Source organism: Danio rerio, chromosome 1, assembly GCF_052040795.2.
Source record: "Danio rerio strain M-AB ecotype USA chromosome 1, GRCz13ab, whole genome shotgun sequence".
Lineage (NCBI taxonomy): Eukaryota > Metazoa > Chordata > Actinopteri > Cypriniformes > Danionidae > Danio > Danio rerio.
In genome coordinates, this window is record NC_141021.1 from 14,369,270 (window position 1) to 14,392,803 (window position 23,534).

The window sequence follows — 23,534 nt, forward strand, 5'->3', positions numbered from 1 at the left end:
TTAATAAGAATGAAAATAACTTAATTTTGACAAAAATATCAGATAGAACCTTATACATCTAAGGTGACAATATGTCTACCTCTACAGGAAGTCTCTAAGCAACTAGACAAAACAGTCATTATTTTTGACGCATATGATTCCAAATAGCACAAAATATTTCTTAAAATTTCATCAACATGTTGTATTTAAACTTCTTAAATGCAAAATGTAGGGGAAAAAATGCAAAAAAGGGCTCACTTTTACAGATAAAATTAGGCTGGCTACAAGGCTGAAAACGGGTATGACATATTTACAAGTGGATGTGTTATCCAAATTACTAGCCTTTAAACTTTCAAACTGTCCACAGCAATATTTGGAAGTCTTCTTAAAGATGTATACCTAAATACATATATTTAGTTTTAGACTATTTTAATATTTGTTTTGTCACATTTTAAATCCTTTTAACCCCCTGGTTAAAAGCCACTGCTGTAGAAGAGAGCCATTTGTTACCAAAGCCTCAATTTGGTAACTGTAAAAGGGGGTGTTTTGACAGAGCTAAATTTAGGCCACATACACACTGTTCACAGTATTGGAACACCAAAGTGACAACCGCATTTAAATACGTGAGCAAATTCCCTAAATGATCATCCCATGTCTGTACTGAACATGAATCACTGGTATAATCGTGAAGATTGACAGCAAGATAACCATAGTAATGTTCTGGCATCTCACATGTGATTGGTATGCACTGCTGGACTAATTATGTTCTGCCATTTTAGCCAACACACCAGCTGGATAGTACCTGATTATATAGATTACACAATCTGATTCCAAAAACCAATACTTGCAATTAGAGAAAACTACCTTTTTTAAATATACTCACATTCAAAGTTACTTTTTCATGGGTGATATGATGAACATTATTTGCTTGTGGCTGTAAGTTGTTCTTGATTCATTGATTCTTTATTTTTAAACATTTCACTTATGTATGTGTTCACAATTCTTCACATTTTTTTTTTTGGAAAAGAACGAGAGAGGTGTGGAATTGTGCAGATCTGCCACAGAAATCCCCAACAAGATATGGAAAATGATGTGAAGTTAATGTTTTTCTAATAATGTTTTTTGAAATGATGCAGTTTTCTAAAATGACTTAATTTTAAGTAAAATAATTAATTTGAGGTATATGCGATGGAAGAAAGCTGTTAAGACTGTCAAAATAGTTATAGATAGATATTATACTACTTCAATATACATGACACCACATAAAAGTTATCACAAAAGTAATCTACACTACCTGACAAAATTCTTGTCATTGATCCCAGTTCTAGTCGATCTCTTGGAAAAGTGGCAGAAGGCAGATTTTCTGATGAATCATCTGTTGAACTGCATCCCGATCATCACAAATACTGCAGAAGACCTATTGGAACCAGCATGAACCCATGAGTCTCACAGAAATCAGTCAAGTTTGGTGAAGGAAAAATCATGGTTTGGGGTTACATTCAGTATGGGGGTGTGCGAGAGATCTGCAGAGTGGATGGCAACATCAACAGCCTGAGGTATCAAGATACTTGTATTACTTATTACATTACAAACCACAGAAGAGGGCACATTTTTCAGCATGATAGAGCTGCTTCTAATACTTCAGCCTACACTTCAAAGGTTCTGAAAGCAAAGGTCAAGGTGCTCCAGGACTGGCCAGCCCAGTCACCAGACATTAACATTATTGAGCATGACTGATGTAAGATTAAGGAGGAGGCATGGATCCAAAGAATCTCAGGGAGTCCTGCAAGAACGCTTTCTCTGCCATTCCAGATGACTTTAGTTATTTGAATCATTGAAGAGTTGTATGGATGCAGTTCTCCAAGCTCATGGGAGTCATACACAACCTTAATTATTTTTCAACTGGACCATGACTTTATTTTCTATACTGTACATTATTTTTGTTATGTGACAAAACTTTTGTCTAATCAAAGTCAGACCTTTCTGTCCTAATTAAATAATTATAAATCAAGGCATGATCATATTTTATTTTGGTAAAATAAGTGTAATCTAGAGGCCTTTGCCTTTCATATAAGCCACTTCTGATACCAAATAATCAACTAGAAGTCAAGTTATAATTTGTTGTTCCTAAAGCTTGGATAGGCGACAAGACTTTTGTCAGGGAGTGTGTATTATTCAGTTTACGTTTCCATAAATGCATAATTTAATTCAATGTTTAATTCAACATTTTGACTGCAGTTTTGGCTTGATCCATAAAACAATCAAGAATCCATATTGGTAGATGCAAGTAATGATATTTTTGGACTTGTTTTAATATGAAACATTATTTCTTTCCAGTTCATAATAGACTTCTGATTTTATTTTGATTCTGGCATAAACTGGAAAAAAACAAACAAATTAGTGTATATATGTATATGTATATAGTGGTATATGTGTTTTCATTGATCTGTTCAAAATTGGTCAGCCAAGATGCATTAAAATGTGTTCAAATGGCTCTCTTTTGTCCACTTGTGTACAGACTTTACAGTGTTTTCCCTCTTATCATGTCATTCTCTACATCACATTTGTTTTTATGAAAGCTTGGAACAACACATGAGTACTACTAAATACTTGAACCCATGTTACTGTATGTGGCTGATGAAAAAGTGGGAAAACAACTACAACTTAGATCATAATGTGAGTGTTTTGGTAAAACACAGTGACCTCTGTACCTCGTTTTGTTTCTCTTTCACACAACAAATCCCACAATGATCACGTTTGCTGTCATTTGTGGCTGCATTTGACAATTTGTGCATTAACGCTACAAGAGTAATTTGACTGAATGCCTCTTCAATTATGTTTGGAAGTGTTTGAAAGCTCAAATATGTTTTAGACCCCATTTACACTTGTATTTAACATTTGTGACTTTTGGTTAGGTTGATGGAAACATATTTAACAAATACCAGGTGTAAACAAGGTCTAATTTAACCCCCTTTACAGAAGCATTCAAATGTATGAAAGTTAAAAATACATACTTAAGTAGGGTGACCAGATTTCTCAGAGAGGAATCTGGGACAGACAGTTAGGACCTATATTGAATGCTCCACTCTGTATTATTATTATTATTATTATTATATTTTTTCAAGCTAACTAAAAAGTTTAAGTGTTCAGTGGTTAAACTTCCAACAAAGCTTCTAATGTTCATGTTTTTATCTCTCTATAACAGTGTTTCCCAACCCTGTTCCTAAAGGCACACCAACCATACACATTTTCTAACTCTTCCTAATCAAACACACCTCAATATCAACTCATCAGAACAATAAAAGAGACTCCAAAACCTGAACTGAATGGGTCAGATAAGGGAGACATCCACAATATGTACTGTTGGTGTGCCTCCGGGAACAAGGTTGGGAACACTGCTCTATAAATTGCTTTTGTGTCCAGTTTCTTCTCCTCAATGCTCTCTATTATCACTGACATCACAGGTCTATCCTTAACAGACTGTAACCTGATCAATGTTGAAATGTAGCTGGATGGTAATTTTGTTTGTTACAATATAAAATGATATGACTGGCTAACATAGATTAGGCTATTTTGCATGACAAAAGAGTACTATTGCTAAGCAATGAATGATTTTTATTAAAAAGTGAAATACAGAACAGTGGTCAATTCTGCTGTGGCAAGCCCTGAAAAAGTAGGCCAAAAGGGAACGTCACATTGTTTTACCTCGTTGACTTCCATTCATAAGCATGTAAATGCACCAGACCAGAAAACCAAGCTCATGCGACAAGTTTCTCATGTAGCTGCATTCCGAAATTTAAACTCCATGTACTCTGACTTACACTGTAAGAAATATCTGTTGATTTACCACTTCCCTATTTTGTTTTCTGTTTTTTTTTTTTTTTTTTTTTTTTACACTGGTGAATTGCATTATGAGAACTTGATCTCTGCTCTGGTCATTTTGATGCTGAAAATGCAACTCTACATAGAGACTTTTATTGACACTTTAGTAGTTTGAGACAAGATATTGTTTAAGAAATAATATATAGAAAACAAATTTTGTAAAATAACAGAAAATGTACTAGCAGCTTTTACCAGGTTTTTGGCGGTTCATTCCGCTGTCGTGACCCCGGGTTAATAAAGGGACTAAGCCGAAAAGAAAATGAATGAATAAACAACACCAGTCCAGACAATATAACACTTTAAACTATTCAAAATGTTCATAAAAGTCACTTTTTCAGACTTTTCAAGGTAAAAAGTTGTTGGAAGAAATATAAAGTTTCCAAAATGCAATTCAAAAGCCTACATAAGTCATGAAAAAAACATCAGTTACAAAATACTGAAGAAAATCTAAAAGAAAACTACCAATTTACAGATACTTTTTACAGTGTACTCTATAAGATCAATTGTGACCTCCTCTCTGTACAGAAATATAAAATGTAGAGAAATCAGTGTTGCATTAGCAATCCAGTACTTTTTGGTGCTTAAAGGAAAGTGAATTTACATCAGTTACAGTAGTTTTCGTTTTAAAACATAAAGGTTTCCATACTTCTACAACTTCAACCGATGAAGACTGAAATGCTGGTGTTACTTTTCTGTTTTAAAGGACTGAAACACAGAATTTTGAAAATGGAGGCACGGATATCCACAATTACTCTCTTACTGGTCTTCTGAACTACTGTGTATCATTCCCTAATTCATCAAGCCCCTCTCATTACGCAACTGGTAGACAGCAAGTTCAGATGCTAGTCAAATAGGCATATTTTATTATCTAACTTGCAATTTAAGCTGCATACTAGTATCTTAAAAAATATCTACTGAAATACTATGTACAGTCATCATGGCAAAGACAATAGAAATCAGTTAATAGAGATGAGTTATTAAAACTATTATGTAAAACTATAAGAACCAGTTGGTATGCGCTAAAAATAGAGCTGAAATAAGGGACTATCCAGTCACCCTAAACTAGTCAACCTCACAACCATCCTGCCCATCTCGGTTGACTGGTGTGTTGATTTGTGGTAGATTTCGATAGGTATGAGTCAGGGTGGTGTGTGTATGTCCGTGTGAGCGAATAAGAAGTGTGAAAGAGAGAGAGGTGAGAGTTTGACCTTTCTTGTTTGTGTGCATGTCTGTGGCTGTTGTTGCCATCGAGGTGTTGCTAGGGGGCCATCTTGACAACTTCCTGTGATGGGCTGTAATCAGGCTGGCGGCCCTCCTCACACCTGATCTGAGTGCATGTGGCCTGTCACCTAAATTTAGCTCGGTGACATGTGTGAAAACACACACATGCAGAAACACACACACAGACACAAGCTTTCATCACGAACGACAATCCTAAATAATACAAAACAGGCACATGTTGTCTGATATTGCATAGACTATTTGTCTACGGCCTAACTCTAAACAAGGTTTTTATAGTTAACTAAAAACTAGAAATAACTGACACTATTGTGTACAAACAAAACTAACTGAAATTATAGCAAAAAAGTCCTTTGTTTTCATCTTTGTAATGTATTTAGTACACAATCCTACTGTATGCCTTTTAGAAGTGAATCTATTTACTTCGCGCTGCCAGGTGTTTGACCCGTATGACAGCAGCACGGTGACAGCATTAAACTACTATATACTACCTAAGCAGAAACTTAAAAGTATTAATTTAACACATTTGTGCTCAATGATAAGTTTTATTTCTGTATTAGTGATCGCAAACAAATCGTTCTTTTTAACCGGATCTTCTAAGTAAACCAGTTGAACTAGTTTACCAAATTGAACTGAAACAAAAACAAATACTGAAAATAATAAAAACTAAACTAAAACTAAGCAATTTCAAAATCTAAAACTAGTAAATCTACCTCTAAAAATAAATTAAAACTAACTGATTTAAAAAACAAAAGTCAAAATTAAATAAAAACTAAAAAAAAAAAAAAAAAAAAAAAAATCGAAAACTATCATAACCTTGTCTACCACTAAGCCTAACCTTCACAGAAACAACTGCAAATCATTAGATACTTTTATGAAGATGTTTAGGTCAACTTAATAGCATCTTAATATTCTGGACCACACTGTAATAGGGCGTTCATAACAGACGCAGATGTCAAGCGCAAGGAATTTACATGTAAAGCTCAGCTCTCACAAGAGGCTAAACTATTACTTTAATGTGAGGGACCCTCACAACAGAGTTGAGGATCCAAATGCAGATTTATTATAAGAATTGTCAGGCAAGCAATGGTCAAATGGATGTAGAGTCATGGTCAAAAACAGGCGAATGGTCACCACAGGCAGCAAGGAATCAAAACGAGAGAACAAGGCAAAGAGTCAAAACACGGCTAGGCTACAAAGGAAACAGGTTGTAATGTTAAACAAGAACAGTTAAACAAGACTCAGTAAAGATGTGTGTGTGTGTGTGTGTGTGTGTGTGTGTGTGTGTACTATAATTAAAGTCCATGTAATCAGTCCAAAACGATCCTCCAGCTGTGTGTGTAACAATTGTAGTCCAGGTGAAGATGTGTCTTTACCAATGATCAGCAGCTGGTTGAAGGTGATCATAACAATAACACACAAACATACACAAACCATCATCCATTCTGTGTTGTGATGATTATTACTCTACTGTCTCTAAATGGGTCAAGCACAAAGGATTTGTGATTTTTTTGGTCAGTTTACAATAAAATCAGAAGCCAAATGTTCTGTTTGGTAATGTGATTTACTTAAGTCATGTGAACCAGTACACATCATGTAACATATACACAATTCAAATAACAAAATTACTCTGAATATACAGAAATATGAATACAGATGAGCACTATTCTTAGTACTGGGTTGCAACTGGAAGGGCATCTGCTGTGTAAGATATGCCAGAATAGTTGGTGGTTCATTCCTCTGTGGCGATCTCTGATAAATAAGACCCTAAGCTGAAGGAAAATGAATGAATAAATGAATGAATGAATACGGTTTTATTTGTGGCTCTTACAAATTCACATTTAGCCACACATAAATGGAAACACTGGCAGGAAAGTCTAATAGTCCAACAAGCTTAATCCTGTTCAAATACACACAACCTCATAACCTAACATATCTAATGGTCCAAAAACCAAACATGCTCTCTCTCTCACACACACACACACACACACACACACACACACACACACACACACACACACACACACACACACACACACACACACACACACACACACACACACACAATAATGCAATGCTCAAACGCTGGACAAACCACAGAGCCTGAGTACACACAAATTCTCCCTGAACACACACCAACTATAATCCCTGTAAACATCGACAAGAGGATAGCTGTCACTTCCAAGCTATCGGCAGCTCACTAAGAGACAGGGCAAGCCTGAGGTGCAATACACTCTCCTGCTAACCTTACTGTCAACATATCAGCCTGCACACACAAGCTTGAACTAAAAAAACGGGGAGGGAAAAAAAAATAACCGTACACTCAGTCTGACTGAAGCAGTTCATCTTTCTAAACAGAGATTTGGTGTATAAACCCCAAAAATGAACATCCAATCATCATTGAATCTATAGATATGTATGCACTGATGACTTATTACATTGTGTATTATTGTTCAGAAACTTTGAAGAATCCTACATCCTACATCCTACAAAAATGATGTATGTAATCACGTATTGTGGCAATTTGGAAAATCATCTGGCAACTATTACAGGAAATGTTAATAGCTAAAGTTTCAAACTAATTGTTAACTTGCTCTATAATTTGGTGGAAGAAAATATTTCTCTTTCTTTCTTTCTTTCTTTCTTTCTTTCTTTCTTTCTTTCTTTCTTTCTTTCTTTCTTTCTTTCTTTCTTTCTTTCTTTCTTTCTTTCTTTCTTTCTTTCTTTCTTTCTTTCTTTCCATTATACATACATTTATTAATACATTAATACATATAGATTTATTAAATTACACATTAATTGTATTTTTTAGCATCTACCTCTACTTAAGCCCTAAAGCCAACTTTAACTGTATTGTAAAAATATTATATTTTGTACTGTGCAATGCGTCTAGATGGGATACAGCAGAAGATTCTCAAGTCAATATAGCATCATTTTAGTGACACAGTACAACAAATAATAATTTTACCTTACCATGTGGGTTAGGTTTAGGTAAGGTAAGATGATAATAAATTACAATTACTGTGTAATTTCATAAATAATATCAATATTTCTCGCTAACTTCTGTTCATTGTAACCCTTCCAATTGCTGTATCCCTTTTATCAACAACAACAAGAGAGATCAGAGCTGCTGGATTTATGTAAAGTTTATTCATAATTGTCTTCTGAAATACATGAAGGTAAGCAACTGTTTATGTTTGGAGAGCAATAGAGAAAATATTCTTATAACATAAACAGTGTGTAACTTACGTGGAGCACATTGTGCAGTTAAATTAAAAAATAATTATTATTGCCGTCTCTATAGATCAGTAATGTCAAACTGTCACAGCCCTGCACAGTTTAGTTCCAACCCTGCTCCAACACACTTACCTGTAGGTTTCAAACAAGCCTGAAGGACTCAATTAGTTTTATCAGGTGTGTTTAATTAGTGTTGGGACTAAACTGTGCAGGGTTGCGGCCCTCCTTTCGCTTTCCTCCGGAAATCCCCAACCCTCTTCAATTTCTTTGCGACAGATCACAAATTAAGCACTGGGTGTGATCATACGTGTGAAAGGGTTGATACTTTATATAAAAGGTTTTTTGGTGATTTTGTGTGACTTCAACAGAATCTTGATGGTTTTGTGGGTCTTGTCTATCAAATCTGATCTTTAGTTCGTATTTTGCTATTGGATTCAAGTCAGGCAATTGGATGGGCCATTCTACTAACGGCCGTTCCATTTTCTTTCTTTGAAAGCATTTGAGAGTTTCCTTTGCTGTGTTTTGGATCATTGTCTTGATATTTCCACCGTGGTCTCATCTACACCATCCTGCTAATGTTAATGTTGGACTGAAGCAGCTAAGATTAATTTACAATGACAAAGGGCAGAGGGTTGCTGAAGAACTACTGAGAGATTTCAGCTGTTATCTGGGCTTTCAATGCCTTTCTACACCTCATTTTCTTCATTTGTTCAATAATAAGTCATTTCATTTTATTACATATAACTTAATTTGTAAACTAATTAAAATAAGGATTTATTTGGTTGTTACCAATATTAAGTGAACTTTTTGAATCAACAGCACCTTTACAAATATGTATACTGAGAAAAATGGTGAGGTGTTCAATACTTAATTCCCCCATTGTGTATACATTATGATACAAATTCATCTAGACTTTATTTTACACTGTCTTTGTTAAAGCATAACTAAACATGTACTGAGTAATAATACATAACATGTTTGATTTTAAAATAGATTTGGCTCAAAGCTAAAATGTAAATCACATTTGCATAATTTACAATTATCACTACAGTACTGTATGTACCCGTGACATGCAATAATAAGACATTCATATAAAGTGTTTTCAATTTATGTTTCTAAATAAACGTTAGAAACATAAAAGTTTTTAATGTTCTACATCTTAAAGAATACTAATATTATACAGACAGTCAGATAGACTAGGATGAAGGTTAATATTATTAAACTGGAAATTAAATGCTAAATCTAATGAAGAATGAAACATATACAAATTTAGAAAAATCAGATTCTCCCTGAAAAAGAAAGAAGACAAATACTGTAAAACCTGTCAACCTTAAAATTATTTTAAAGAAAATATTTTTGACTACATTGACAAAGTCAATATTTTGTTTATTTTTTATTTGTATTTATTGTTTTATTATTATTTACGTTTTGTGTTTATCTAATATACTATTACTTTCTTATGTATTGTTTTTTGTATATTTTATTGTTAATTGCTGTGTTGATGTTTGTTGGATAAAATGTGTGAATCATTGCGTCTGAATGTTAAAAAATAAATAAAGAAACAAACAAACAAAAAATAATAAGCATAAGAGGCTTTGTGTACATACAATATACAGTACATGCAAACATACACTACCTGACAAAAGTCTTGTCCAAGTTTTAGGAAAAACAAATAATAACTTGACTTATAGTTGATCATTTGGTATCAGAAGTTGCTTATATGAAAGGCAAAGGCCTCTAGATTCATAAGATTCTTTGGATTCATCTTCAATGCCTCCTCCATCTCACCCCAGACATGCTCAATAATGTTAATATCTGGTGACTGGGCTGGCCAATCCTGGAGAACCATGACCTTCTTTGCTTTCAGGAACTTTGATGTGGAGGCTGAAGTTTGAGAAGGAGCGCTATCCTGCTAAAGAATTTGCCCTCTCCTGTGGTTTGTAATGCACTGTGCAGCCCAAATGTCTTGATATCTCAGGCTGTCGATGTTGCCATCCACTCTGCAGATCTCTTGCAAGCCCCAATACTGAATGTAAGCCCAAACCATGCTTTGTTATTCACCAAACTTGCCTGATTTCTGTAAGAATCTTGTGTCCATGTGAATTCCAAAAGGTCTTCTGCAGTATTTATGATGATTGAGATGCAGTTCAACTGATGATTCCTTATAAAAATCTACCTTCTGTCACTTTACCAATTGATCAGCTAGAAGACAAGTTATTATGCATTGCTCTTACAACTGAGATCAACAACAAGACTTTTTCAGGTAGTTTACTGTATACATTCCAAAAAATAAAGCTTTTAGATGTGCATGTAACCATACTGTTCAAACAAACAAAATGTAAAACTTACAACTCTGTCTATTGCATCATGTCTGATTTTTTTTCCCTTCAACAATTATTATGTTTTTACAGTGCACAGTTAAAGTGTGTGACTCCATCCCTTTATTGTCTCTTATTGTGTCTCCACCCACAAACAGCATCTGTGCATCACCCCAGCATCTCCCAGTATAACTGCATCCCCAAGCGCTTTAAATCGCTCCACTGATGAAGCCTCGGTTGGTTTCTGAGCACGCATCTCGCAATGCTTGGCTGGTATTTTCGCTATTATCAAGAGGTCATGGACTGGGAAAGTAGCATTTGCTCAACATTAGGAAGAAATGTTTGTTTTCTGATGTTGGAATAAAAAGTGTTTGTGCGGCTTCTTGAACATCCCCCTTGACAAATGACTCATCCATCAAAGCGAGGTAAACTGATTTGTTCATTTGTGTTACTTCGCAGGCATGAGATCTTGATTGCTTCCCTGCATCATCTCTGCGCACTTCTCACCGCCGCCTACACAGAAAAAATACTTTCAAATGTCAGGATACTGAATTCATGTAAAAAATGAAAGTGGCACAAGCTAAATCTAGACACATCTGCGGCACCTGAGAATGAAAGAGTTGAGATTAAAGCAGCCAAACTAGCGCCGTATCTGGTCAGCGTTCCTGATCTGAGCTTTAAATCGAATTAATTCTGCTCTCGTTTTTACTCTCGAACAAATTAAACAGGCACCTCCAGATTCCATAGTGCGGGTTTACTGCTAACTGAAGGCAAGAACATTTTCCCCTTGACATTATCCATATGATTGCAGTTCCCCAGGCCTGGAATCCACCCACGCTATTACACTTGCTCCAACCACGAGCCATCTGTGGGAAACTCAGCTCAGTCCAATTGACCCGTTTGATTAATTGACTGTGTTCAATGAAAATCAATTTAATAAGACCATAATGACTGCTACAGCCTCAATGAATGATTATGATTATGCTAAGATATATCCCTGCCTGTGTCCGTATTTGCAGAGGTGGCTTTTTTTCTCCCACTAGTACAGAAGGTGATGGGATGCATTTGTAAGACACATTTCTTTTATATGCTAAAGTGCTTACATTAACAGCCTGACTTCATACAATATAGCAAAGAGGTTGTAGACTGCTAATGTTTGGGGTCAGTGTGAGATTTCTTTGCATTAATAGCATTGTTCTTTGCAATAAAATGATTAAAAGTGTTTGTTGTTTTTGTTAAAGTGTATTTATACAAGTTCAAAGTAATTAACAATTAACAACATGCTGTAACGCATAAAAATAATCATTCATTTTAGCATTTAATTAGTTATTTTAAAATAAGAATAAGACATTTAACAACTTTTGTTTTCATTATTAATTATGACCTTAAAGAATTCTGGTTCACACTTTATTTTGATGGTCTGTTTGTAAAGATAAAGATATTTGCGTATTGCATCTTGTGTGTAGTGTGTAAGCCAGGCGCACTTTGCGCCAGACAATAGACCGACTTTGTTCTGGTCTAAAGATCAGACTATTTACAGTTTCTCAAAATAGCAACGCGCCAAAACACGCCTGCTATTTTAGACCAGAATGCCTATGGGTGCACATTTGAGCGCAAATGCATTTGCTATTTAAACAGTGTGGCGCAATGCCTCAAAATGACCCTTGCGCCAAGCTTAAAGTAGTAAAAGATTATTGCGCTGCGCCTTTGCCCCATTGCGCCGGGTGTATGATAGGGCCCTTACTCTTTCTCCACTTTTTTTTTCAGACCTGATTGAGTTTCTTTCTTTGTTGAACACAAAGTTATATTTACTGAAAAATGCTAGAAAGCAGCGACTTCTGTAGTATTTTTGGTTACTATTATGGATGTTAAAGGTTGTTTGTTTTCCAACATTCTTCGGATCATCTCGTTTTGTGTTCATCAATAGAAAGAAATCCATTTCTCTTTCTATTTACATTTTTGTGTGAACTATCCCTGCATTTGTTAGACAAATATCTTTCATAAGCATGTATGATAACAGCCTAACACTGTAAAAATATTAGTTAACAGAAAAGAAAAATCTTACATTAACTCATGAATCATCAACTTCATTCAAACGTAATTTATTTTGGGTTACTTCACAAACATGAGCAATAAAAGTCACAGATAGATCTGTTTATCACATAAAATCATCAAATCTCTTTAGAAGATCAATTTGATTATTAAGAATTTATTATTTGATCTATTTGTAAATGTTTTGAAAGGGTTAGGGTTTGTTTTAGTCAGACAGATGTATAACGGGATCATTAGTCTCTCATGGCTGGGTGTGATTTTGCATAAACATCTACAGTATGTACATCATTCCTGTTCAAAAACACAATTCCTCTAATTCCAACCCTTATGCCCATCCTTAACTGTACATTATTCCCAAAATCAAAGCGGATTAATAGTTTGATAACAATGATGCAAAAGCGCATAACCCTTACTGCAAGCTAAACTTAATATACAAAGAAAAGTTATCCTTTAAATTGGATTGGAATGTTGTTTCAGGATCAACATGGAAGATAAATATGGCTCTGACACTACAATACTCCAGCTACTTAAATTTTTTTTAAAAACACTTAAAACAAATTAATCAATTTATAATTTCACTTCAGTTTAGAAATAGTAAGAACATTACAAAATAGAGTACCTGAGAGGTAGCAACATTTTAGCGAACATCCCAGTGCTGTCCACACTGCTAAGAGATGCGAGGTGTTTGGATAATTACGTAATATGTGTTGCATATTTTCACACCTTTCAGTGACAATATAAACACAACCTGAGCCAATCTTCCTCTTCTTGAGAAAAAAAAAAAAAGGTATACCACTGGATCAATATTTAATTTCTGATCAAGCACAACCAGATCAATAAAGGTGATCACATGACGGCTTATCAGTCCAACTGAGTTGTCAAATAGTAATCAATCCAGTTACTGACAGATTATTTATTTGTATTTTAATGAAGACAGTTTCAGTGTTTTTTTTTTTTTCAATTAGATTTACACTTACATTTCTAGCTCTGCTGTGTTTAAAGTTTTTAATTGAAAAATGTCTGCACACAAAAAGAAGAAATGAGCTAAGAATATTTTCATGTGCAAGTGTGTTCTTCATGGATCAGTGGCAGCCTGTAAGAATTAAAAAAAAGAGCAAAATTTCCAGAAATATCAATTTGACAATATGTTTCAAACTTCTGAAATAAACTTAGCTTTTTTTCTCCTGGTTTTATTCAAAATAGCACCATGGCAGTTCATCCTTTGAATGCATTTTAAATACTATAAATCAGTGGTCCTCAACCACCGGGCTGCAGATCGGTTCCGGTCTGTGGATCAATTGGTACCAGGCCGCACAACAAATCATTAATTACTTCCGTTTTATTTATTATCTGATTCTAAACAATCTTTTATTTTGAAAAGTCTTTAAATTTGAAAAAATGACCTGTTACATCTCGGTCACTTGAGCTCCCAAATTTAACCCACAAGCAGCAAAATGTGTAAGAAACAGACAGCTTAGGAAAGTTTCTTTGCTAAGGGGAAAAGGCCCAATGAAGGACCCGCAAACTGCCAAGGAATGAATCTGCAACCCATTTGTCATCAAATCAGCATGGGTGTGCAAGAAGATCAACTGATAGAGATCCCAACTGATGGTGGCCTTTTAGGGGCAGTTTCGTATCTCACCTTTTCTAGAGTTCGCACAAGTTTGTTGTTTCCAAAGGAGGCCTTCCAGACCACATGCACCTAGTTAAATGAATCTCAAAAGTGCACCGCGAGTCATGTGACAAGAATTGACTGATCAACTTCAGCTTGTATGGAATATACACATTTCGGTGAGACTAATTATCTTAGTAAAACAAACATAATACTTAAACACTGCAGTGCTTTAAAAATGTTTTCCTTAAATAAAACTTGTCTCAGAGTGACAGCAATGTTTTGTCAGCTTGTTTTCCTCTGAGAAGGCGGTCAATGGTAGCCTAGCAAACAACAACATACGAAACACCAAATATGACTAATTTTCTATTATATTTGTAAATTGCAATGCCCCATACTAAACTTAACCAATAGTGTTTTTTTTTTCCAAAAGCAAACTAAAAGAGAAAAGCCAAGCCACTTGTTTCTACAGCAGTAGTTCTCAAACTTTTTATCCCGTGACTCCCAAAATAGCAATACCAGTTACTCGCGACCCCCAATATCTCTCAAGTGGTTACATACTGTATAAACCTTGCACAAAACAGTGCACACATAGCAATAGGCCCAAGTCTACTCATTGTTCAGTTTTGGAGAACACCACTCGGAGACCATCCTCCATGTTCAGTTGTGGTCTGTATTTATTTTAATGCCGTAAAGGTGCCAGAAAGTTTAACCTGGTGCCATAAAGTTAATGTCTGATGCTATTGCTGTGTCTTTAATATAACGCAATCACCCATGGGGTTGCAAAAACAAAACATTTTAAAAGGCTGATGGCATTTTAGTTGCATGTTGTTTTTCAATGTTTATTGTTCTACAGTAGGTTATGGATAAATTATAGTAATTCTTATAGTTTTATAAAATGTTGATTTTTGGAAATTGCCAAGCAACTTGGTTGTCTAACAATGCCTAACCACTGTTCACAGTACAAACAACATCATGCTCTTATTGGGCTTCATTTCTGAAACAGTCCTTAACTGAACTCAAGCTTCTCTGGACCCTGCTCGGCATCCAAAATCTGACACTGTTCATGGTGAGATACCAAGGAAACCAGTTAGGCTGAAAAAGCAGACCATACGGAGCTAAGTACTACCCTGTGGCATTCGTTTACTCACAAAATATAGCCATATGCACCCACAAGAACTTTTTTTTTTAATTGATTCTCAAAAATGTACCCCTGGGCACATTTTCCCAATGAGCCTGTGTTAATTTTCATTTAAAGAAAATTATGATCAAAACTGTTAAATGTAGTGGACTTGCCAGTGAATGCTTGAACTTTAGCAGTGTATAAAGTAAGCTATTAATTGCACTGCCACATATTTGGCTACAGAAATACACTACACAGACTAAAAACCTTGTGCTCTTGTTTTCAATGTGTCAGGATGGGCTGCGATAATAAAAAAAAAAAGCTGTAGCTTGTTTTGTGCAAGTTGTACGAAGCCTTTTTAAATCAAATTTATTGTCTATCATCTTTTTGTGCCATGAGCTGCTGATTGGATCATCCATCGTCAACGCAGTTTACTTTGACACTGTGGCCTCACCCTATGCAAATGGGGACAACGCATAAACCAATCACTGTAGCAGCTCAGTGTGAACATTATTCATATTTCTTGCACAACGATATATAAAATCAGAAAGAGAGAGAGAAAGATGGAGAGCCCCTGTGTAGTGCTTGATCTGCTCTGCTTTAAACATCTACCGTGGGTTACTGTAGCTTAATTTATCTCATTTATCTTTTTATTTATTTATTTATGCATGATAAGGAATGAATTAATCAACTAATGCAAAAACGGAGAGTGAACGCAAAACCTTTTAGCTGCTAATGCAAGACTTAAATTTCTTGACGGATGAACAGATAAAGATAAATCGCTTAGTCCATCCATCCATCGAGTTGAGATGAAAAAAGAATCTTTAAAAAAATAAATAAATAAAATAAAGACCCGAGTTATGAGATAAAGTTGCCTAAATCCAGTGTTGTCTCATTATTTTGATTGATGTCAGCGAGAGGGAGGTCACCGTCTCAGGGCCATTCCTGCTTTGCAGTATATTTTCATATCCCCCATCATGCACATCTTAATTTATTGGCTAAAAGATTAAACTTTTAAAGCTCAAACCTGCTACCACACTATTATTAAAATTTTGTTTTATTTCCAGACTTCTTGCCTTTGTTTTCCCTAAAGAAAATAAATATTACATTTATATTACAAATGGATTTAATAAGTTAAACATGTATGAATATGGTGTAAATACATCTAGCTGTAGAAAAAGCTATAGATCCAATTAGTTAAATTCTATGTGATTGATTTACTTTATATCTGGGTCCAAAACTTACACAGCATTATAGTTCACACAATAGATTAATAACAAGCATTTTAAACACAATTGATTTATTGTTATTATTACATAAATTGTGTTCTTCTTATTAGTCCCGCCGGTCCTACACCACCCAACCTACACAGAGCTGGGATTGAACCAGCGACATTCCGCATGAGAGTTGGTTGCTCTAGCAAGGAGGCTAAAGACCATGGTCTCTAGCGTCTGTCACCAGAGCACCTTTATACATTTAAGCATGAGTGATTTACAGGTAAATGTTAAGTCAATGCAAAGATGCAAATAGACATCCTGCAGCGAGAATTATGTGATTCCTGTGAATAAATCGCTGCGAGTTGAGAGTTTTCCTCATTTGATATGCTTAAAGAATAATTTACGCAGAACGTTCGAGTTGGAAAATCTGAACTTCAGTGGACATTTATGCCGCATTAACCAATCAGGAACTTGCTTCTATAGGGGCATGATTATGACGTAGCGACTGTTGTCGGTATCCCGAGGGTAAATCCTCTTGCCGACACCAGCTCATCAAACTGGGCTGGGTTCAGTGGGAAGCACCACTGAAAGCTACAATCATCCAGGTAGTTTCTGGAGGAGTTGGTGAACTCAGAAAACTGGGTGCACCTCTGAAAGGATCTCGTGGACTCAGACACGGTGCCAAAGAAATCTATGCTGTTTTTCCAGCCTTCCTAAAGCACAGCTATTAACTCAATAAAATCCATGTTAGCCATTTAACTACAAAACTACAGTCACCGGGTAAACAGAAGCCCTGCCCATGACATGAATCCGTGAATTTGATGAAGCAAGTAAATTCAAAATATTTACATGTCTATTTGCACTAAATTGCAATTTGTGGTTCCACGTATAGTGTGAACACAGAGGTCAGATATGAGGTTTACCTGCACAATCCTTCACTAGCTGGCGTCCGTTACACTCACCCTCTCAAAACCTCACTCCCATTCGGGTCACGATACCAGTTTGGTAGCATTTCTCTGTGTTCTGTTATTTTTATTAAATAAATAAAAATGTCAACACAAATGTGGTCGTGCTGAGGTTATTTTATTTCACCCTGTATAACACATACAATTAGGCAATCACTCTCTCAATATCAGTTGAGTCTGTATTTTGCAGGAAAGAGGAAAAGCTCTGAATGCGATGAAATTTGTATCTCTCTCGCTATGTAACGTCCCTATCATTTTAAGGAGGCTCAGCTCATTATAAGGTGTGTGTGTATATATATATATATATATATATATATATATATATATATGCCTAAGATTACATTTATAAATAATATTTTTAAATGTTTTTTTTTAATATGGTAGGATTGTATACTAGTATTTCACTGTATTACATAGACAGGCAAAGCAGTTTCTGTTCTGAGTAAGCCAAAAAGGCTCAACCCACCTGTTTGCTGTAGTAAAAACCACTTTCTATATTGAAGTGCATTTTTTGTTTCCATGTATTTAATGAATAAACTGCCCCTTCTCTAATTAAATGACTTACATATACATTTTTATATTTTTTTTTACTAACAGGCTATTTCACATACTTCTTCTGAATGATAATAAATAGGTATTTGACACTTGATGTTTCTATCTCAGTGACAATTAACTGACAGTTGTCACTGTGTTTAATCCTTTCTGTGCACGACTGTATGGTATAGTTAATGCCACAGGAACTGTTTAATTGGAAGTGTTTAACATTGGTATTCATTTGGAAATAAAAATAACAAAATGTTCATTAAGAGTTCCATTTTTCTCTGGAGGAAAAAACTGCTGATGAGGTGAACGGCAAGAAAACCTGACTGCTCCTCCGTGACACTGGGATACAGGTGACACAAGGTTATCTATATCAAAGAACTGCAAATAAGCAGATGTTATAACAATTTATCAATAAACACACACTTCGTTCTCTCGCTGTCCATGGCTGGGGTTTGCTGATCAAATGAAAAACAAAAGATGGGGAGGAGCTGAATTATGCCGCCGTTTTCATTTCAAATTTAAAGGGGACTGAGGCGATAATTCAATGTACAGTTTTTGAGCTAATCGCAAAAGTTTTAGGGGGGCTGAGTAGAAATATAGGGGGGCTACAGCCAGTCTAAAATAGGCCTATAGCAATTCCCATGGCTGACATACATATTGTGACTTTTAACTTCACAAAAGCGCATAACCATCTTTCAAAATTAAAGACCCCGACAAATAATAATTTGAAAACACAATGAAATAAAGAAACAATGAGTTATAACCTGGTGTAACAACATACCCTGCTACATCTGATTATATAATATCAAATCACATTAAGTTTATTAGTTCAATTATGTTAAAAGTATGTAATCCAAATGAATTAAAATTTGATTTGCAATCAGATATTCTACATAAATCTTATTATTATTATTTTTTTTTTTGTGTGTGTGTGTGTACACAAAACACATTTACATTTTTCTGAACAAATTCAAGCATTTCTGTCCCTGTCATACTGTACATATAACAGGAATGACCCTCATAGACCCTCATTCACAACCATAAAAACTTCACTAATCTATATAATGTCTCTCCTCATTCCTGACTGATGGCATTAATGGTGAAAGTCAGAGCAGGCGGGAATGTTTAAACTGCTGGAGGCAAAAGAGAGAGAGCGAGAGAGAGAAGCGCTTTGAACACTGGCGTAGGGTAATTCTGTAACGGTAATCTGTGCAGCGCAGATAGTGCATTTCGGATATGAGTGGAATATGAGAGTGATGATATCGCGGGCAGGCAGGCTCAGCAGCGCCACTGATTATTAGCACTGATATGAATGTTGTTTGATTAGGCAAATACGGATTGCAGATGGCATGCATATGATACGGAGAGGCATCGGCGACAACCGGCGTCTGGTCAGTGGAGTGACGTGGCCGTCTGCGTTCAGTCATCTGCAACTTGCAAGGATCGTGTGAACAAAAAAGGGAAATTACCATCACCCTCAGGCCATTCAAGGTGTACGTGACAGTTTTTTTTTATAGTGAAACAAGACACATTTTAAAACATAAAACTGTGGTGTCGATGATTTATAAATTGCAAGTTTACTACCAGCACGTTGGGTGTCAAGAACACAAATACAAGCGAAACAAAATTAAAACCCGTTGTTTATGACAAAACACTAAGGCAGCACTAGGCTATTGCTGCCAACAGAGAGCTTAGTTTTAACAGCAGATGGTGATGTATGCTTTACAAATAGCCTTACTCTGCCTGCATCCAAATCTTTACAAATACCCCTTAAATATAAAATATTTGTTAATAAAGTTAGGTAAGTTTAAGTGAATGTGTACGCTATGTACAAAGAATAGCAACACATTTGTAAAAATCTCAGAATTGATGCAGAAATTGTTCTTGAATTCTTGAATTTTGTTTACTCTTTTTATTTTATTTGAATGTATTTGCTTTATTTATTTTGAGTAACAAACACCGTAACAAGGCATGGTAAATAGAATGCACATAGTATAAAGCAGACACACCCAAACTTGGGCCAGCGGGGTAAAGTCGGCTCATGGTCACCTTTGATTTGGCCCACCATTCCATCTGAGAAGAGATTTAGAATGATGGGAAGGTTAGGGTGAATGCTTTTAACAAAGTTTGTCATTTCTAATTTAATGTAATCTTTTGTTTGTTTGTTTGTTTAATTGTTGAGCTACAAAAAAAGCCAACTGAAATAAAATCAATTAAATGTTGTGCATTAATCAGATTTAAAAAAAAAAAAGTAAAACACCATCAATCGAAGATAGATGACAATACACAATATGTCGCAGCTTGACACGTGTTTTCAGCATTAAACACCATTGTGCTATAAATGTGTTTATGTTTTTATTGTAAGAAGAATTAAGAATTAGTTCTGGGATTTATATTGTTTTGATCATTTGAAAAGAGCTTAAAACTGAATAATAAAAGCCTCAGGTACTACAATTGCTTTGCCATTTTGTATAGTATAGTTCACCCAAAACTACAAATTCTGTCATCATTTAATCGCTTTTCACTTGTCACAAACCTGTTGGAGTTTCTTCCTTCTGTTGAACACAAAAGACAATATTTTGAAAGATGTAACAATTCACATCCATGGTTTTTGTTTTCCCTACTAAGTCAATGGTAACAGGTTTCAAACATTCTTCAAAATGTCTTATTTGGTGTTCAACAGAAAAAGAAAACTCATTAAGGTATGAAACCACTTGAGGAAGAGTAAATGGTCAGTAAATTTTCATTTTTTGGGGTGAACTATCCCTTGTGAACAGTTCATTATATACATTATAATACATTAACACAAGCTATATTTATTTATTTATTCATTTATTGATTTACTTGTTTATTTATTAACTGCAAACTACCCTATAAATGTATTTTTTTTTTTTATTTAGAATCTTTTTTTTTTAAACAAACAGACCCCTATACAATAGTACAAACAAATAACAATCTTTAAAGGAAGGTTTTAAACATCAATAAAACCAAGCGCTTAGTTTATTTTCGCATGAAGTGTTTTCGCTCTATGGATATAAAAAAGGAGAGAAAAAAAAGTGTATGGTGATATGCAGAAAGAAAGCATAACTCCAAACCTCGGAAGAGCTGTGAACAGTGATTGAGGGTCAATAGCATCGCCACGGGCTGATTCAAATTCATGTTGGGGAAAAAGCTTCATATTTTCATTTCTGCGCCGCATTTGAGACAAATCGCTCAATACCTGAAAGACAAGGAAATTTAAGCAATGTGTTTTCCTCTCATTCCACAGCGGTAATTTCTCATTTGTAATCCATTTTTCTCCCACGGCTCCCTGGTCTCTGGGAGCACATATGGGCTGCGGAAAAGGGAAGACGCAGGGAGATGCATCATTTGACTCAGAAAAACAACAATCTCTGAAGTGGGCCGCACACGCACGCACACACACACAAACACACACATACACACACACACACACACACACACACACACACGCACACACAAAAAGTGTCGCTCTCTCATCTAATTGCAAATTCCAATTTTCTTGGAAAAAGACGACCTCAAATATGTAAATCCTTGTTGAGGTTGCTTAGATGGATCAGATTATCTAGTCTTCCACTGCAAGGATGGAAGCCGGGCAGAGCGGCAAATCTTCTTTAAAAAGCTTTGGTACAAAAAACAAGTCCCTGCGTGGCGGTCCATATTATCATTTACAAATGGAGTGCCTGCGAGAGGACCCTTTTGGAAATATACAACATTAAGAGCAATGAGAGCCATTTGCATCTTCTGCTGTGATTAAAAAGGAAAAACAGCTCTTGCTATTGATTAATGGACAATGTTAATTAGGATCACATTTGGTTTCAACTCTAGCGTGTGTGGTTAATCTCTGGCATGTTTGTTTTCTAGTCTCGTTCAGGGCTTCCATTAAGACTGCTTCCATGACAGACCTTAGAACTTGTGTGAATGTGGTACGCTTTAGGGGCAGCGCATTAGAGGCACAAAAGACTTTTGTTGTAGCTGTTGCAAGAACTGTTAAATAAACAATTACACACATATTTGGCCACAGACCATCTTAAAAAAAATCTCTGAGTTGTATGTTATGCAAATAATAATGATTATAAATATTCATTTTAATATTAAAACACACTATTTATGTGCACTAAAACTATATATAAAGTGACAGTTGTCCATATATTTTTATTATTATTATTATTATTTAGGCTTACATTATGGGATCTTGATATTTACTCCAAAAGCTTTTGTTGTTAAAAAATTTGTACTTTTATCGATTTTTTAAATATTTAAATTGATTTATTGTCTGGGTTGGTGTTGTAGATTGTGGTACTGTTATTATATTTCTCTGTATATTATGTCTTAATATCTTGTCTCAGACTCAAACACTTGAGAATTGCAAAATACGGAACTGGTTATTAACAGATTTTTTTTTTTACAGTGTAATTGTGTTTTACCCATACTACCAATAACTATCATCTCAAAAACATAGCAAGAATTAGATGCTTTGTTTCCAGTGAGGACATAGAGAGACTTGTTCATGCTTTTATCAGCAGCAGGGTGGATTACTGTAGTGGACTCCTCACCGGTCTTCCCAAAAAGACAGTCAGACAGTTACAGCTCACCTAGAATGTCGTTGCAAGGATTCTGACTAGAACTAGAAAATCAGAGCACATCACACCTGTCCTCCGGTCTTTACACTGGCTCCGAGTTACATTTAGAATAGATTTTAAAGTATTATTACTTGTCTATAAATCACTATATGCCTCAGATAGGCTGGCTGAATACAAACCTAATAGGTCACTCAGACCATTAGCACCAATTGAATTAGAAATTCCAAGATTTCAGTCAAAGCAGGATTAATCCACCTTCAGCTACTGCACTCTCTGCTGCTGGAATCAGTTTACAGAAATTAGATGTGCTCCAACATTAGGCACATTAAAATTAAGACTGAAAACACATCTGTTTAGCTGTGCCTTTCCTGAATGAGCACTGTGCTACGTCCAACAGATTAAACTATTATGTCTTTCTTTTCTTTTTTATTCTTTTATAACCTGTTTAACACATTTTAATCTGTTTGTATATGTTTTAATCATTTTTAATTATTTTAATCATTTTCATTTTCCTGTTTCTTTTATTCTTGTTTATGTAAAGCACTTTGAATTACCACTGTGTAGGAAATGTGCTATATAAATAAACTTGCCTTGCCTTTTATCATTTAATTTTGTTTCTATTTTATTAAATCATTTGTAACGCTAAATAATAAGGTGCATTAGTTAGTCCATCAATAAACATTAACTAATAAAAAGAGCATTAGAAACAGTCATACATTCATTCATTCATTTGTTTGTTTGTTTATTTATTTATTTATTTTGTTAT

At 35.1% G+C, this 23,534-nt stretch overlaps 1 protein-coding gene across 13 annotated transcripts in view; it reads right to left on the reverse strand.

The window, feature by feature from the left end:
• The window catches only part of LOC141384915 (uncharacterized), a 547,599-nt gene that overhangs the window by 383,454 nt on the left and 140,611 nt on the right, over positions 1–23,534 (reverse strand). For 3 of the 13 annotated variants that reach the window (XR_015476332.1, XR_015476336.1, XR_015476325.1), the window contains one exon: positions 1,274–1,396. The exons of 6 other annotated variants lie outside the window; for them this stretch is intronic. The gene's annotated coding sequence lies outside the window, so the exon portion shown is untranslated. Of the gene's footprint in view, positions 1–1,273; positions 1,397–10,462; positions 11,169–20,059; positions 20,241–21,262; positions 21,388–23,534 lie in introns of those variants that run through there. 4 more of the 13 variants (XR_015476327.1, XR_015476324.1, XR_015476335.1 and 1 more) reach the window with 3 other exon arrangements.